This window comes from Pristiophorus japonicus, unplaced genomic scaffold (genome assembly GCF_044704955.1).
Source record: "Pristiophorus japonicus isolate sPriJap1 unplaced genomic scaffold, sPriJap1.hap1 HAP1_SCAFFOLD_99, whole genome shotgun sequence".
NCBI lineage: Eukaryota > Metazoa > Chordata > Chondrichthyes > Pristiophoridae > Pristiophorus > Pristiophorus japonicus.
Window position 1 is genome coordinate 1,904,855 of NW_027254919.1, and position 15,620 is coordinate 1,920,474.

At 41.4% G+C, this 15,620-nt stretch overlaps 14 non-coding genes across 14 annotated transcripts; all 14 read right to left on the reverse strand.

Moving 5' to 3' along the window:
- Positions 1 to 350: 350 nt before the first annotated feature.
- Positions 351 to 422, reverse strand: trnaq-cug (transfer RNA glutamine (anticodon CUG)). Its single transcript has one exon. It is a non-coding gene; the product is annotated as a tRNA-Gln (tRNA).
- Positions 423 to 1,643: 1,221 nt separating this feature from the next.
- Positions 1,644 to 1,715, reverse strand: trnaq-uug (transfer RNA glutamine (anticodon UUG)). The gene has a single exon. It is a non-coding gene; the product is annotated as a tRNA-Gln (tRNA).
- A 1,221-nt stretch (positions 1,716 to 2,936) lies between these two features.
- On the reverse strand, positions 2,937 to 3,008 carry trnaq-cug (transfer RNA glutamine (anticodon CUG)). The gene has a single exon. It is a non-coding gene; the product is annotated as a tRNA-Gln (tRNA).
- A 582-nt stretch (positions 3,009 to 3,590) lies between these two features.
- Positions 3,591 to 3,662, reverse strand: trnaq-cug (transfer RNA glutamine (anticodon CUG)). Its single transcript has one exon. It is a non-coding gene; the product is annotated as a tRNA-Gln (tRNA).
- Positions 3,663 to 4,883: 1,221 nt separating this feature from the next.
- Positions 4,884 to 4,955, reverse strand: trnaq-uug (transfer RNA glutamine (anticodon UUG)). The gene has a single exon. It is a non-coding gene; the product is annotated as a tRNA-Gln (tRNA).
- Positions 4,956 to 6,185: 1,230 nt separating this feature from the next.
- On the reverse strand, positions 6,186 to 6,257 carry trnaq-cug (transfer RNA glutamine (anticodon CUG)). The gene has a single exon. It is a non-coding gene; the product is annotated as a tRNA-Gln (tRNA).
- A 1,221-nt stretch (positions 6,258 to 7,478) lies between these two features.
- trnaq-uug (transfer RNA glutamine (anticodon UUG)) lies at positions 7,479 to 7,550 on the reverse strand. The gene has a single exon. It is a non-coding gene; the product is annotated as a tRNA-Gln (tRNA).
- A 1,230-nt stretch (positions 7,551 to 8,780) lies between these two features.
- Positions 8,781 to 8,852, reverse strand: trnaq-cug (transfer RNA glutamine (anticodon CUG)). Its single transcript has one exon. It is a non-coding gene; the product is annotated as a tRNA-Gln (tRNA).
- Positions 8,853 to 10,073: 1,221 nt separating this feature from the next.
- Positions 10,074 to 10,145, reverse strand: trnaq-cug (transfer RNA glutamine (anticodon CUG)). The gene has a single exon. It is a non-coding gene; the product is annotated as a tRNA-Gln (tRNA).
- Positions 10,146 to 10,727: 582 nt separating this feature from the next.
- trnaq-cug (transfer RNA glutamine (anticodon CUG)) lies at positions 10,728 to 10,799 on the reverse strand. Its single transcript has one exon. It is a non-coding gene; the product is annotated as a tRNA-Gln (tRNA).
- A 1,221-nt stretch (positions 10,800 to 12,020) lies between these two features.
- Positions 12,021 to 12,092, reverse strand: trnaq-uug (transfer RNA glutamine (anticodon UUG)). Its single transcript has one exon. It is a non-coding gene; the product is annotated as a tRNA-Gln (tRNA).
- Positions 12,093 to 13,313: 1,221 nt separating this feature from the next.
- On the reverse strand, positions 13,314 to 13,385 carry trnaq-cug (transfer RNA glutamine (anticodon CUG)). The gene has a single exon. It is a non-coding gene; the product is annotated as a tRNA-Gln (tRNA).
- A 582-nt stretch (positions 13,386 to 13,967) lies between these two features.
- Positions 13,968 to 14,039, reverse strand: trnaq-cug (transfer RNA glutamine (anticodon CUG)). Its single transcript has one exon. It is a non-coding gene; the product is annotated as a tRNA-Gln (tRNA).
- Positions 14,040 to 15,260: 1,221 nt separating this feature from the next.
- On the reverse strand, positions 15,261 to 15,332 carry trnaq-uug (transfer RNA glutamine (anticodon UUG)). Its single transcript has one exon. It is a non-coding gene; the product is annotated as a tRNA-Gln (tRNA).
- Between the last annotated feature and the right edge of the window lie 288 nt (positions 15,333 to 15,620).

The window sequence follows — 15,620 nt, forward strand, 5'->3', positions numbered from 1 at the left end:
GCGTTGGCATTGCAATGCATTCATGCAAAATGCTTGGCATGAAAAGAAAATGCAACTTTTTGTTGAGTGCAATCCATGCTCTGCGTGCATTTCAAAAGGCGTTGCTTTTATTCCTCTTGCGAAGTGCATATTGCACAGATAATCTCAGCACACATTGTGCAGGCAAAGGTAGCATGAAACAGCAAACTAATTTCTACTCTGCTGATTGGAACAGGTAACTGCCGGTTGAACACACGATTTGAAAACTCGACTTGCAGATCAAGCATCAATGACAAAGGCAACAAAACTGCCAAACAGCAGCCTTCTACATGCTTGGTCCAAATTTTCAGCAGCTGGGACAACAAACATTCAGGTTCCACCGAGATTTGAACTCGGATCGCTGGATTCAGAGTCCAGAGTGCTCACCATTACACCATGGAACCAACTATGCCAAAACATTTGAAAGCTTTCTCAAAATCTGCCAAATCAATTCCAACATTACACTTTGGATTGTCCTTTTTGCATTCACAGCGTCAGTTTCACCGATTTACGGTCTGTTAATTATCGATGCAGAGCAATTCACACAGATGCCGTTGAGGCAATGACTTCTCATAACATCTGTTTCTGTTTCACACTGTTCAGCACAGATTGTACTTCAGTCTTGGCAGGTAAAACGTGCGTTGGCATTGCAATGCATTCATGCATAATGCTTGGCATGAAAAGAAAATGCAACGTTTTGTTGAGTGCAAACCATGTACTGCATGCATTTCAAAAGGCGTTGCATTTATTCATCCTGAGGAATGCCTATTGCACAGATAATCTCAGCACACATTATGCAGCATGAAAGAGCAAACTAATTTTTCCTCTGCTGATTGGAACAGGGAACTGCCAGTTGAACACACGATTTGAAAACTCGACTTGCAGATCAAGCATCAATGTCAAAGGCAACAAATCTGCAAACCTGCAGTTTTTTACTTGTTTGACCTGAATTTCCAGCACCTGGGACAACAAGCATTCAGGCTCCCCTGAGATTTGAACGAGGATTGCTCGAGTTTAGAGTCCAGAGTGCTCACCATTTCACCATGGAATCAACTACGGTCGCCCATTTGAAACATTCCTCAAAATCTACAAAATCAACTCCAACATTACACTTTGGATTGATATTTTTGCATTCACAGCGTCAGTTTCACCTATTTACGGTCTGTTAATTATCGATGCAGAGCAATTCACACAGATGCCGTTGAGGCTATGGGTTCTCAAATAGCTGTTTCTGTTTCAAACTGTTCAGCACAGATTGTACTTCAGTCTTGCCAGGTAAAACGTGTGTTAGCATTGCAATGCATTCATGCAAAATGCTTGGCATGAAAAGAAAATGCAACGTTTTGTTGAGTGCAATCCATGCATTTCAAAAGGCATTGCGTTTATTCATGCTGCGGAGTGCATATTGCACAGATAATCTCAGCACACATTGTGCAGGCAAAGGCAGCATTAAACAGCAAACTAATTTCTACTCTGCTGATTGGAACAGGTAACTGCCGGTTGAACACACGATTTGAAAACTCGACTTGCAGATCAAGCATCAATGACAAAGTCAATAAAACTGCCAAACAGCAGCCTTCTACATGCTTGGTCCAAATTTTCAGCAGCTGGGACAACAAACATTCAGGTTCCACCAAGATTTGAACTCGGATCGCTGGATTCAAAGTCCAGAGTGCTCACCATTACACCATGGAACCAACTATGCCAAAATATTTGAAAGCTTTCTCAAAATCTGCCAAATCAATTCCAACATTACACTTTGGATTGTCCTTTTTGCATTCACAGCATCAGTTTCACATATTTACGGTCTGTTAATTATCAATGCAGAGCAATTCACACAGATGCCGTTGAGGCAATGGCTTCTCATAATATCTGTTTCTCTTTCACACTGTTCAGCACAGATTGTACTTCAGTCTTGGCAGGTAAAACGTGCGTTGGCATTGCAATGCATTCATGCATAATGCTTGGCATGAAAAGAAAATGCAACGTTTTGTTGAGTGCAAACCATGTACTGCATGCATTTCAAAAGGCGTTGCATTTATTCATCCTGAGGAATGCCTATTGCACAGATAATCTCAGCACACATTATGCAGCATGAAACAGCAAACTAATTTTTCCTCTGCTGATTGGAACAGGGAACTGCCAGTTGAACACACGATTTGAAAACTCGACTTGCAGATCAAGCATCAATGTCAAAGGCAACAAATCTGCAAACCTGCAGTTTTTTACTTGTTTGACCTGAATTTCCAGCAGCTGGGACAACAAGCATTCAGGCTCCCCTGAGATTTGAACGAGGATTGCTCGAGTTTAGAGTCCAGAGTGCTCACCATTTCACCATGGAATCAACTACGGTCGCCCATTTGAAACATTCCTCAAAATCTACAAAATCAACTCCAACATTACACTTTGGATTGATATTTTTGCATTCACAGCGTCAGTTTCACCTATTTACGGTCTGTTAATTATCGATGCAGAGCAATTCACACAGATGCCGTTGAGGCTATGGGTTCTCAAATAGCTGTTTCTGTTTCAAACTGTTCAGCACAGATTGTACTTCAGTCTTGCCAGGTAAAACGTGTGTTAGCATTGCAATGCATTCATGCAAAATGCTTGGCATGAAAAGAAAATGCAACGTTTTGTTGAGTGCAATCCATGCATTTCAAAAGGCATTGCGTTTATTCATGCTGCGGAGTGCATATTGCACAGATAATCTCAGCACACATTGTGCAGGCAAAGGCAGCATTAAACAGCAAACTAATTTCTACTCTGCTGATTGGAACAGGTAACTGCCGGTTGAACACACGATTTGAAAACTCGACTTGCAGATCAAGCATCAATGACAAAGTCAATAAAACTGCCAAACAGCAGCCTTCTACATGCTTGGTCCAAATTTTCAGCAGCTGGGACAACAAACATTCAGGTTCCACCGAGATTTGAACTCGGATCGCTGGATTCAGAGTCCAGAGTGCTCACCATTACACCATGGAACCAACTATGCCAAAACATTTGAAAGCTTTCTCAAAATCTGCCAAATCAATTCCAACATTACACTTTGGATTGTCCTTTTTGCATTCACAGCGTCAGTTTCACCTCTTTACGCTCTGTTAATTATCGATGCAGAGCAATTCACACAGATGCCGTTGAGGCAATGGCTTCTCAAATAGCTTTTTCTGTTTCACACTGTTCATCACAGCTTGTACTTCAGTCTTGCCAGGTAAATGTGCGTTGGCATTGCAATGCATTCATGCAAAATGCTTGGCATGAAAAGAAAATGCAACTTTTTGTTGAGTGCAATCCATGCTCTGCGTGCATTTCAAAAGGCGTTGCTTTTATTCCTCTTGCGAAGTGCATATTGCACAGATAATCTCAGCACACATTGTGCAGGCAAAGGTAGCATGAAACAGCAAACTAATTTCTACTCTGCTGATTGGAACAGGTAACTGCCGGTTGAACACACGATTTGAAAACTCGACTTGCAGATCAAGCATCAATGACAAAGGCAACAAAACTGCCAAACAGCAGCCTTCTACATGCTTGGTCCAAATTTTCAGCAGCTGGGACAACAAACATTCAGGTTCCACCGAGATTTGAACTCGGATCGCTGGATTCAGAGTCCAGAGTGCTCACCATTACACCATGGAACCAACTATGCCAAAACATTTGAAAGCTTTCTCAAAATCTGCCAAATCAATTCCAACATTACACTTTGGATTGTCCTTTTTGCATTCACAGCGTCAGTTTCACCGATTTACGGTCTGTTAATTATCGATGCAGAGCAATTCACACAGATGCCGTTGAGGCAATGACTTCTCATAACATCTGTTTCTGTTTCACACTGTTCAGCACAGATTGTACTTCAGTCTTGGCAGGTAAAACGTGCGTTGGCATTGCAATGCATTCATGCATAATGCTTGGCATGAAAAGAAAATGCAACGTTTTGTTGAGTGCAAACCATGTACTGCATGCATTTCAAAAGGCGTTGCATTTATTCATCCTGAGGAATGCCTATTGCACAGATAATCTCAGCACACATTATGCAGCATGAAAGAGCAAACTAATTTTTCCTCTGCTGATTGGAACAGGGAACTGCCAGTTGAACACACGATTTGAAAACTCGACTTGCAGATCAAGCATCAATGTCAAAGGCAACAAATCTGCAAACCTGCAGTTTTTTACTTGTTTGACCTGAATTTCCAGCACCTGGGACAACAAGCATTCAGGCTCCCCTGAGATTTGAACGAGGATTGCTCGAGTTTAGAGTCCAGAGTGCTCACCATTTCACCATGGAATCAACTACGGTCGCCCATTTGAAACATTCCTCAAAATCTACAAAATCAACTCCAACATTACACTTTGGATTGATATTTTTGCATTCACAGCGTCAGTTTCACCTATTTACGGTCTGTTAATTATCGATGCAGAGCAATTCACACAGATGCCGTTGAGGCTATGGGTTCTCAAATAGCTGTTTCTGTTTCAAACTGTTCAGCACAGATTGTACTTCAGTCTTGCCAGGTAAAACGTGTGTTAGCATTGCAATGCATTCATGCAAAATGCTTGGCATGAAAAGAAAATGCAACGTTTTGTTGAGTGCAATCCATGCATTTCAAAAGGCATTGCGTTTATTCATGCTGCGGAGTGCATATTGCACAGATAATCTCAGCACACATTGTGCAGGCAAAGGCAGCATTAAACAGCAAACTAATTTCTACTCTGCTGATTGGAACAGGTAACTGCCGGTTGAACACACGATTTGAAAACTCGACTTGCAGATCAAGCATCAATGACAAAGTCAATAAAACTGCCAAACAGCAGCCTTCTACATGCTTGGTCCAAATTTTCAGCAGCTGGGACAACAAACATTCAGGTTCCACCAAGATTTGAACTCGGATCGCTGGATTCAAAGTCCAGAGTGCTCACCATTACACCATGGAACCAACTATGCCAAAATATTTGAAAGCTTTCTCAAAATCTGCCAAATCAATTCCAACATTACACTTTGGATTGTCCTTTTTGCATTCACAGCATCAGTTTCACATATTTACGGTCTGTTAATTATCAATGCAGAGCAATTCACACAGATGCCGTTGAGGCAATGGCTTCTCATAATATCTGTTTCTATTTCACACTGTTCAGCACAGATTGTACTTCAGTCTTGCCAGGTAAAACGTGCGTTGGCATTGCAATGCATTCATGCAAAATGCTTGGCATGAAAAGAAAATGCAACGTTTTGTTGAGTGCAAACCATGTACTGCATGCATTTCAAAAGGCGTTGCATTTATTCATCCTGAGGAATGCATATTGCACAGATAATCTCAGCACACATTATGCAGCATGAAACAGCAAACTAATTTTTCCTCTGCTGATTGGAACAGGGAACTGCCGGTTGAACACACGATTTGAAAACTCGACTTGCAGATCAAGCATCAATGTCAAAGGCAACAAAACTGCAAACCTGCAGTTTTTTACTTGTTTGACCTGAATTTCCAGCAGCTGGGACAACAAGCATTCAGGCTCCCCTGAGATTTGAACCAGGATTGCTAGAGTTTAAAGTCCAGAGTGATCACCATTTCACCATGGAATCAACTACAGTCGTCCATTTGAAACATTCCTCAAAATGTACAAAATCAACTCCAACATTACACTTTGGATTGAAATTTTTGCATTCACAGCGTCAGTTTCACCTATTTACGGTCTGTTAATTATCGATGCAGAGCAATTCACACAGATGCCGTTGAGGCAATGGCTTCTCAAATAGCTGTTTCTGTTTCACACTGTTCAGCATAGATAGTACCTCAGTCTTGGCAGGTAAAACGTGCGTTGGCATTGCAATGCATTCATGCAAAATGCTTGGCATGAAAAGAAAATTCAATGTTTTGTTGAGTGCAAACCATGTACTGCATGCATTTCAAAAGGCGTTGCATTTATTCATCCTGAGGAATGCATATTGCACAGATAATCTCAGCACACATTATGCAGGCAAAGGCAGCATGAAACAGCAAACTAATTTTTCCTCTGCTGATTGGAACAGGTAACTGCCGGTTGAACACACGATTTGAAAACTCGACTTGCAGATCAAGCATCAATGACAAAGGCAACAAAACTGCCAAACAGCAGCCTTCTACATGCTTGGTCTAAATTTTCAGCAGCTGGGACAACAAACATTCAGGTTCCACCGAGATTTGAACTCGGATCGCTGGATTCAGAGTCCAGAGTGCTCACCATTACACCATGGAACCAACTATGCCAAAACATTTGAAAGCTTTCTCAAAATCTGCCAAATCAATTCCAACATTACACTTTGGATTGTCCTTTTTGCATTCACAGCGTCAGTTTCACCGATTTACGGTCTGTTAATTATCGATGCAGAGCAATTCACACAGATGCCGTTGAGGCAATGGCTTCTCATAATATCTGTTTCTCTTTCACACTGTTCAGCACAGATTGTACTTCAGTCTTGGCAGGTAAAACGTGCGTTGGCATTGCAATGCATTCATGCATAATGCTTGGCATGAAAAGAAAATGCAACGTTTTGTTGAGTGCAAACCATGTACTGCATGCATTTCAAAAGGCGTTGCATTTATTCATCCTGAGGAATGCCTATTGCACAGATAATCTCAGCACACATTATGCAGCATGAAACAGCAAACTAATTTTTCCTCTGCTGATTGGAACAGGGAACTGCCAGTTGAACACACGATTTGAAAACTCGACTTGCAGATCAAGCATCAATGTCAAAGGCAACAAATCTGCAAACCTGCAGTTTTTTACTTGTTTGACCTGAATTTCCAGCAGCTGGGACAACAAGCATTCAGGCTCCCCTGAGATTTGAACGAGGATTGCTCGAGTTTAGAGTCCAGAGTGCTCACCATTTCACCATGGAATCAACTACGGTCGCCCATTTGAAACATTCCTCAAAATCTACAAAATCAACTCCAACATTACACTTTGGATTGATATTTTTGCATTCACAGCGTCAGTTTCACCTATTTACGGTCTGTTAATTATCGATGCAGAGCAATTCACACAGATGCCGTTGAGGCTATGGGTTCTCAAATAGCTGTTTCTGTTTCAAACTGTTCAGCACAGATTGTACTTCAGTCTTGCCAGGTAAAACGTGTGTTAGCATTGCAATGCATTCATGCAAAATGCTTGGCATGAAAAGAAAATGCAACGTTTTGTTGAGTGCAATCCATGCATTTCAAAAGGCATTGCGTTTATTCATGCTGCGGAGTGCATATTGCACAGATAATCTCAGCACACATTGTGCAGGCAAAGGCAGCATTAAACAGCAAACTAATTTCTACTCTGCTGATTGGAACAGGTAACTGCCGGTTGAACACACGATTTGAAAACTCGACTTGCAGATCAAGCATCAATGACAAAGTCAATAAAACTGCCAAACAGCAGCCTTCTACATGCTTGGTCCAAATTTTCAGCAGCTGGGACAACAAACATTCAGGTTCCACCAAGATTTGAACTCGGATCGCTGGATTCAAAGTCCAGAGTGCTCACCATTACACCATGGAACCAACTATGCCAAAATATTTGAAAGCTTTCTCAAAATCTGCCAAATCAATTCCAACATTACACTTTGGATTGTCCTTTTTGCATTCACAGCATCAGTTTCACATATTTACGGTCTGTTAATTATCAATGCAGAGCAATTCACACAGATGCCGTTGAGGCAATGGCTTCTCATAATATCTGTTTCTATTTCACACTGTTCAGCACAGATTGTACTTCAGTCTTGCCAGGTAAAACGTGCGTTGGCATTGCAATGCATTCATGCAAAATGCTTGGCATGAAAAGAAAATGCAACGTTTTGTTGAGTGCAAACCATGTACTGCATGCATTTCAAAAGGCGTTGCATTTATTCATCCTGAGGAATGCATATTGCACAGATAATCTCAGCACACATTATGCAGCATGAAACAGCAAACTAATTTTTCCTCTGCTGATTGGAACAGGGAACTGCCGGTTGAACACACGATTTGAAAACTCGACTTGCAGATCAAGCATCAATGTCAAAGGCAACAAAACTGCAAACCTGCAGTTTTTTACTTGTTTGACCTGAATTTCCAGCAGCTGGGACAACAAGCATTCAGGCTCCCCTGAGATTTGAACCAGGATTGCTAGAGTTTAAAGTCCAGAGTGATCACCATTTCACCATGGAATCAACTACAGTCGTCCATTTGAAACATTCCTCAAAATGTACAAAATCAACTCCAACATTACACTTTGGATTGAAATTTTTGCATTCACAGCGTCAGTTTCACCTATTTACGGTCTGTTAATTATCGATGCAGAGCAATTCACACAGATGCCGTTGAGGCAATGGCTTCTCAAATAGCTGTTTCTGTTTCACACTGTTCAGCATAGATAGTACCTCAGTCTTGGCAGGTAAAACGTGCGTTGGCATTGCAATGCATTCATGCAAAATGCTTGGCATGAAAAGAAAATTCAACGTTTTGTTGAGTGCAAACCATGTACTGCATGCATTTCAAAAGGCGTTGCATTTATTCATCCTGAGGAATGCATATTGCACAGATAATCTCAGCACACATTATGCAGGCAAAGGCAGCATGAAACAGCAAACTAATTTTTCCTCTGCTGATTGGAACAGGTAACTGCCGGTTGAACACACGATTTGAAAACTCGACTTGCAGATCAAGCATCAATGACAAAGGCAACAAAACTGCCAAACAGCAGCCTTCTACATGCTTGGTCTAAATTTTCAGCAGCTGGGACAACAAACATTCAGGTTCCACCGAGATTTGAACTCGGATCGCTGGATTCAGAGTCCAGAGTGCTCACCATTACACCATGGAACCAACTATGCCAAAACATTTGAAAGCTTTCTCAAAATCTGCCAAATCAATTCCAACATTACACTTTGGATTGTCCTTTTTGCATTCACAGCGTCAGTTTCACCGATTTACGGTCTGTTAATTATCGATGCAGAGCAATTCACACAGATGCCGTTGAGGCAATGGCTTCTCATAATATCTGTTTCTCTTTCACACTGTTCAGCACAGATTGTACTTCAGTCTTGGCAGGTAAAACGTGCGTTGGCATTGCAATGCATTCATGCATAATGCTTGGCATGAAAAGAAAATGCAACGTTTTGTTGAGTGCAAACCATGTACTGCATGCATTTCAAAAGGCGTTGCATTTATTCATCCTGAGGAATGCCTATTGCACAGATAATCTCAGCACACATTATGCAGCATGAAACAGCAAACTAATTTTTCCTCTGCTGATTGGAACAGGGAACTGCCAGTTGAACACACGATTTGAAAACTCGACTTGCAGATCAAGCATCAATGTCAAAGGCAACAAATCTGCAAACCTGCAGTTTTTTACTTGTTTGACCTGAATTTCCAGCAGCTGGGACAACAAGCATTCAGGCTCCCCTGAGATTTGAACGAGGATTGCTCGAGTTTAGAGTCCAGAGTGCTCACCATTTCACCATGGAATCAACTACGGTCGCCCATTTGAAACATTCCTCAAAATCTACAAAATCAACTCCAACATTACACTTTGGATTGATATTTTTGCATTCACAGCGTCAGTTTCACCTATTTACGGTCTGTTAATTATCGATGCAGAGCAATTCACACAGATGCCGTTGAGGCTATGGGTTCTCAAATAGCTGTTTCTGTTTCAAACTGTTCAGCACAGATTGTACTTCAGTCTTGCCAGGTAAAACGTGTGTTAGCATTGCAATGCATTCATGCAAAATGCTTGGCATGAAAAGAAAATGCAACGTTTTGTTGAGTGCAATCCATGCATTTCAAAAGGCATTGCGTTTATTCATGCTGCGGAGTGCATATTGCACAGATAATCTCAGCACACATTGTGCAGGCAAAGGCAGCATTAAACAGCAAACTAATTTCTACTCTGCTGATTGGAACAGGTAACTGCCGGTTGAACACACGATTTGAAAACTCGACTTGCAGATCAAGCATCAATGACAAAGTCAATAAAACTGCCAAACAGCAGCCTTCTACATGCTTGGTCCAAATTTTCAGCAGCTGGGACAACAAACATTCAGGTTCCACCGAGATTTGAACTCGGATCGCTGGATTCAGAGTCCAGAGTGCTCACCATTACACCATGGAACCAACTATGCCAAAACATTTGAAAGCTTTCTCAAAATCTGCCAAATCAATTCCAACATTACACTTTGGATTGTCCTTTTTGCATTCACAGCGTCAGTTTCACCTCTTTACGCTCTGTTAATTATCGATGCAGAGCAATTCACACAGATGCCGTTGAGGCAATGGCTTCTCAAATAGCTTTTTCTGTTTCACACTGTTCATCACAGCTTGTACTTCAGTCTTGCCAGGTAAATGTGCGTTGGCATTGCAATGCATTCATGCAAAATGCTTGGCATGAAAAGAAAATGCAACTTTTTGTTGAGTGCAATCCATGCTCTGCGTGCATTTCAAAAGGCGTTGCTTTTATTCCTCTTGCGAAGTGCATATTGCACAGATAATCTCAGCACACATTGTGCAGGCAAAGGTAGCATGAAACAGCAAACTAATTTCTACTCTGCTGATTGGAACAGGTAACTGCCGGTTGAACACACGATTTGAAAACTCGACTTGCAGATCAAGCATCAATGACAAAGGCAACAAAACTGCCAAACAGCAGCCTTCTACATGCTTGGTCCAAATTTTCAGCAGCTGGGACAACAAACATTCAGGTTCCACCGAGATTTGAACTCGGATCGCTGGATTCAGAGTCCAGAGTGCTCACCATTACACCATGGAACCAACTATGCCAAAACATTTGAAAGCTTTCTCAAAATCTGCCAAATCAATTCCAACATTACACTTTGGATTGTCCTTTTTGCATTCACAGCGTCAGTTTCACCGATTTACGGTCTGTTAATTATCGATGCAGAGCAATTCACACAGATGCCGTTGAGGCAATGACTTCTCATAACATCTGTTTCTGTTTCACACTGTTCAGCACAGATTGTACTTCAGTCTTGGCAGGTAAAACGTGCGTTGGCATTGCAATGCATTCATGCATAATGCTTGGCATGAAAAGAAAATGCAACGTTTTGTTGAGTGCAAACCATGTACTGCATGCATTTCAAAAGGCGTTGCATTTATTCATCCTGAGGAATGCCTATTGCACAGATAATCTCAGCACACATTATGCAGCATGAAAGAGCAAACTAATTTTTCCTCTGCTGATTGGAACAGGGAACTGCCAGTTGAACACACGATTTGAAAACTCGACTTGCAGATCAAGCATCAATGTCAAAGGCAACAAATCTGCAAACCTGCAGTTTTTTACTTGTTTGACCTGAATTTCCAGCACCTGGGACAACAAGCATTCAGGCTCCCCTGAGATTTGAACGAGGATTGCTCGAGTTTAGAGTCCAGAGTGCTCACCATTTCACCATGGAATCAACTACGGTCGCCCATTTGAAACATTCCTCAAAATCTACAAAATCAACTCCAACATTACACTTTGGATTGATATTTTTGCATTCACAGCGTCAGTTTCACCTATTTACGGTCTGTTAATTATCGATGCAGAGCAATTCACACAGATGCCGTTGAGGCTATGGGTTCTCAAATAGCTGTTTCTGTTTCAAACTGTTCAGCACAGATTGTACTTCAGTCTTGCCAGGTAAAACGTGTGTTAGCATTGCAATGCATTCATGCAAAATGCTTGGCATGAAAAGAAAATGCAACGTTTTGTTGAGTGCAATCCATGCATTTCAAAAGGCATTGCGTTTATTCATGCTGCGGAGTGCATATTGCACAGATAATCTCAGCACACATTGTGCAGGCAAAGGCAGCATTAAACAGCAAACTAATTTCTACTCTGCTGATTGGAACAGGTAACTGCCGGTTGAACACACGATTTGAAAACTCGACTTGCAGATCAAGCATCAATGACAAAGTCAATAAAACTGCCAAACAGCAGCCTTCTACATGCTTGGTCCAAATTTTCAGCAGCTGGGACAACAAACATTCAGGTTCCACCAAGATTTGAACTCGGATCGCTGGATTCAAAGTCCAGAGTGCTCACCATTACACCATGGAACCAACTATGCCAAAATATTTGAAAGCTTTCTCAAAATCTGCCAAATCAATTCCAACATTACACTTTGGATTGTCCTTTTTGCATTCACAGCATCAGTTTCACATATTTACGGTCTGTTAATTATCAATGCAGAGCAATTCACACAGATGCCGTTGAGGCAATGGCTTCTCATAATATCTGTTTCTCTTTCACACTGTTCAGCACAGATTGTACTTCAGTCTTGGCAGGTAAAACGTGCGTTGGCATTGCAATGCATTCATGCATAATGCTTGGCATGAAAAGAAAATGCAACGTTTTGTTGAGTGCAAACCATGTACTGCATGCATTTCAAAAGGCGTTGCATTTATTCATCCTGAGGAATGCCTATTGCACAGATAATCTCAGCACACATTATGCAGCATGAAACAGCAAACTAATTTTTCCTCTGCTGATTGGAACAGGGAACTGCCAGTTGAACACACGATTTGAAAACTCGACTTGCAGATCAAGCATCAATGTCAAAGGCAACAAATCTGCAAACCTGCAGTTTTTTACTTGTTTGACCTGAATTTCCAGCAGCTGGGACAACAAGCATTCAGGCTCCCCTGAGATTTGAACGAGGATTGCTCGAGTTTAGAGTCCAGAGTGCTCACCATTTCACCATGGAATCAACTACGGTCGCCCATTTGAAACATTCCTCAAAATCTACAAAATCAACTCCAACATTACACTTTGGATTGATATTTTTGCATTCACAGCGTCAGTTTCACCTATTTACGGTCTGTTAATTATCGATGCAGAGCAATTCACACAGATGCCGTTGAGGCTATGGGTTCTCAAATAGCTGTTTCTGTTTCAAACTGTTCAGCACAGATTGTACTTCAGTCTTGCCAGGTAAAACGTGTGTTAGCATTGCAATGCATTCATGCAAAATGCTTGGCATGAAAAGAAAATGCAACGTTTTGTTGAGTGCAATCCATGCATTTCAAAAGGCATTGCGTTTATTCATGCTGCGGAGTGCATATTGCACAGATAATCTCAGCACACATTGTGCAGGCAAAGGCAGCATTAAACAGCAAACTAATTTCTACTCTGCTGATTGGAACAGGTAACTGCCGGTTGAACACACGATTTGAAAACTCGACTTGCAGATCAAGCATCAATGACAAAGTCAATAAAACTGCCAAACAGCAGCCTTCTACATGCTTGGTCCAAATTTTCAGCAGCTGGGACAACAAACATTCAGGTTCCACCGAGATTTGAACTCGGATCGCTGGATTCAGAGTCCAGAGTGCTCACCATTACACCATGGAACCAACTATGCCAAAACATTTGAAAGCTTTCTCAAAATCTGCCAAATCAATTCCAACATTACACTTTGGATTGTCCTTTTTGCATTCACAGCGTCAGTTTCACCTCTTTACGCTCTGTTAATTATCGATGCAGAGCAATTCACACAGATGCCGTTGAGGCAATGGCTTCTCAAATAGCTTTTTCTGTTTCACACTGTTCATCACAGCTTGTACTTCAGTCTTGCCAGGTAAATGTGCGTTGGCATTGCAATGCATTCATGCAAAATGCTTGGCATGAAAAGAAAATGCAACTTTTTGTTGAGTGCAATCCATGCTCTGCGTGCATTTCAAAAGGCGTTGCTTTTATTCCTCTTGCGAAGTGCATATTGCACAGATAATCTCAGCACACATTGTGCAGGCAAAGGTAGCATGAAACAGCAAACTAATTTCTACTCTGCTGATTGGAACAGGTAACTGCCGGTTGAACACACGATTTGAAAACTCGACTTGCAGATCAAGCATCAATGACAAAGGCAACAAAACTGCCAAACAGCAGCCTTCTACATGCTTGGTCCAAATTTTCAGCAGCTGGGACAACAAACATTCAGGTTCCACCGAGATTTGAACTCGGATCGCTGGATTCAGAGTCCAGAGTGCTCACCATTACACCATGGAACCAACTATGCCAAAACATTTGAAAGCTTTCTCAAAATCTGCCAAATCAATTCCAACATTACACTTTGGATTGTCCTTTTTGCATTCACAGCGTCAGTTTCACCGATTTACGGTCTGTTAATTATCGATGCAGAGCAATTCACACAGATGCCGTTGAGGCAATGACTTCTCATAACATCTGTTTCTGTTTCACACTGTTCAGCACAGATTGTACTTCAGTCTTGGCAGGTAAAACGTGCGTTGGCATTGCAATGCATTCATGCATAATGCTTGGCATGAAAAGAAAATGCAACGTTTTGTTGAGTGCAAACCATGTACTGCATGCATTTCAAAAGGCGTTGCATTTATTCATCCTGAGGAATGCCTATTGCACAGATAATCTCAGCACACATTATGCAGCATGAAAGAGCAAACTAATTTTTCCTCTGCTGATTGGAACAGGGAACTGCCAGTTGAACACACGATTTGAAAACTCGACTTGCAGATCAAGCATCAATGTCAAAGGCAACAAATCTGCAAACCTGCAGTTTTTTACTTGTTTGACCTGAATTTCCAGCACCTGGGACAACAAGCATTCAGGCTCCCCTGAGATTTGAACGAGGATTGCTCGAGTTTAGAGTCCAGAGTGCTCACCATTTCACCATGGAATCAACTACGGTCGCCCATTTGAAACATTCCTCAAAATCTACAAAATCAACTCCAACATTACACTTTGGATTGATATTTTTGCATTCACAGCGTCAGTTTCACCTATTTACGGTCTGTTAATTATCGATGCAGAGCAATTCACACAGATGCCGTTGAGGCTATGGGTTCTCAAATAGCTGTTTCTGTTTCAAACTGTTCAGCACAGATTGTACTTCAGTCTTGCCAGGTAAAACGTGTGTTAGCATTGCAATGCATTCATGCAAAATGCTTGGCATGAAAAGAAAATGCAACGTTTTGTTGAGTGCAATCCATGCATTTCAAAAGGCATTGCGTTTATTCATGCTGCGGAGTGCATATTGCACAGATAATCTCAGCACACATTGTGCAGGCAAAGGCAGCATTAAACAGCAAACTAATTTCTACTCTGCTGATTGGAACAGGTAACTGCCGGTTGAACACACGATTTGAAAACTCGACTTGCAGATCAAGCATCAATGACAAAGTCAATAAAACTGCCAAACAGCAGCCTTCTACATGCTTGGTCCAAATTTTCAGCAGCTGGGACAACAAACATTCAGGTTCCACCAAGATTTGAACTCGGATCGCTGGATTCAAAGTCCAGAGTGCTCACCATTACACCATGGAACCAACTATGCCAAAATATTTGAAAGCTTTCTCAAAATCTGCCAAATCAATTCCAACATTACACTTTGGATTGTCCTTTTTGCATTCACAGCATCAGTTTCACATATTTACGGTCTGTTAATTATCAATGCAGAGCAATTCACACAGATGCCGTTGAGGCAATGGCTTCTCATAATATCTGTTTCTATTTCACACTGTTCAGCACAGATTGTACTTCAGTCTTGCCAGGTAAAACGTGCGTTGGCATTGCAATGCATTCATGCAAAATGCTTGGCATGAAAAGAAAATGCA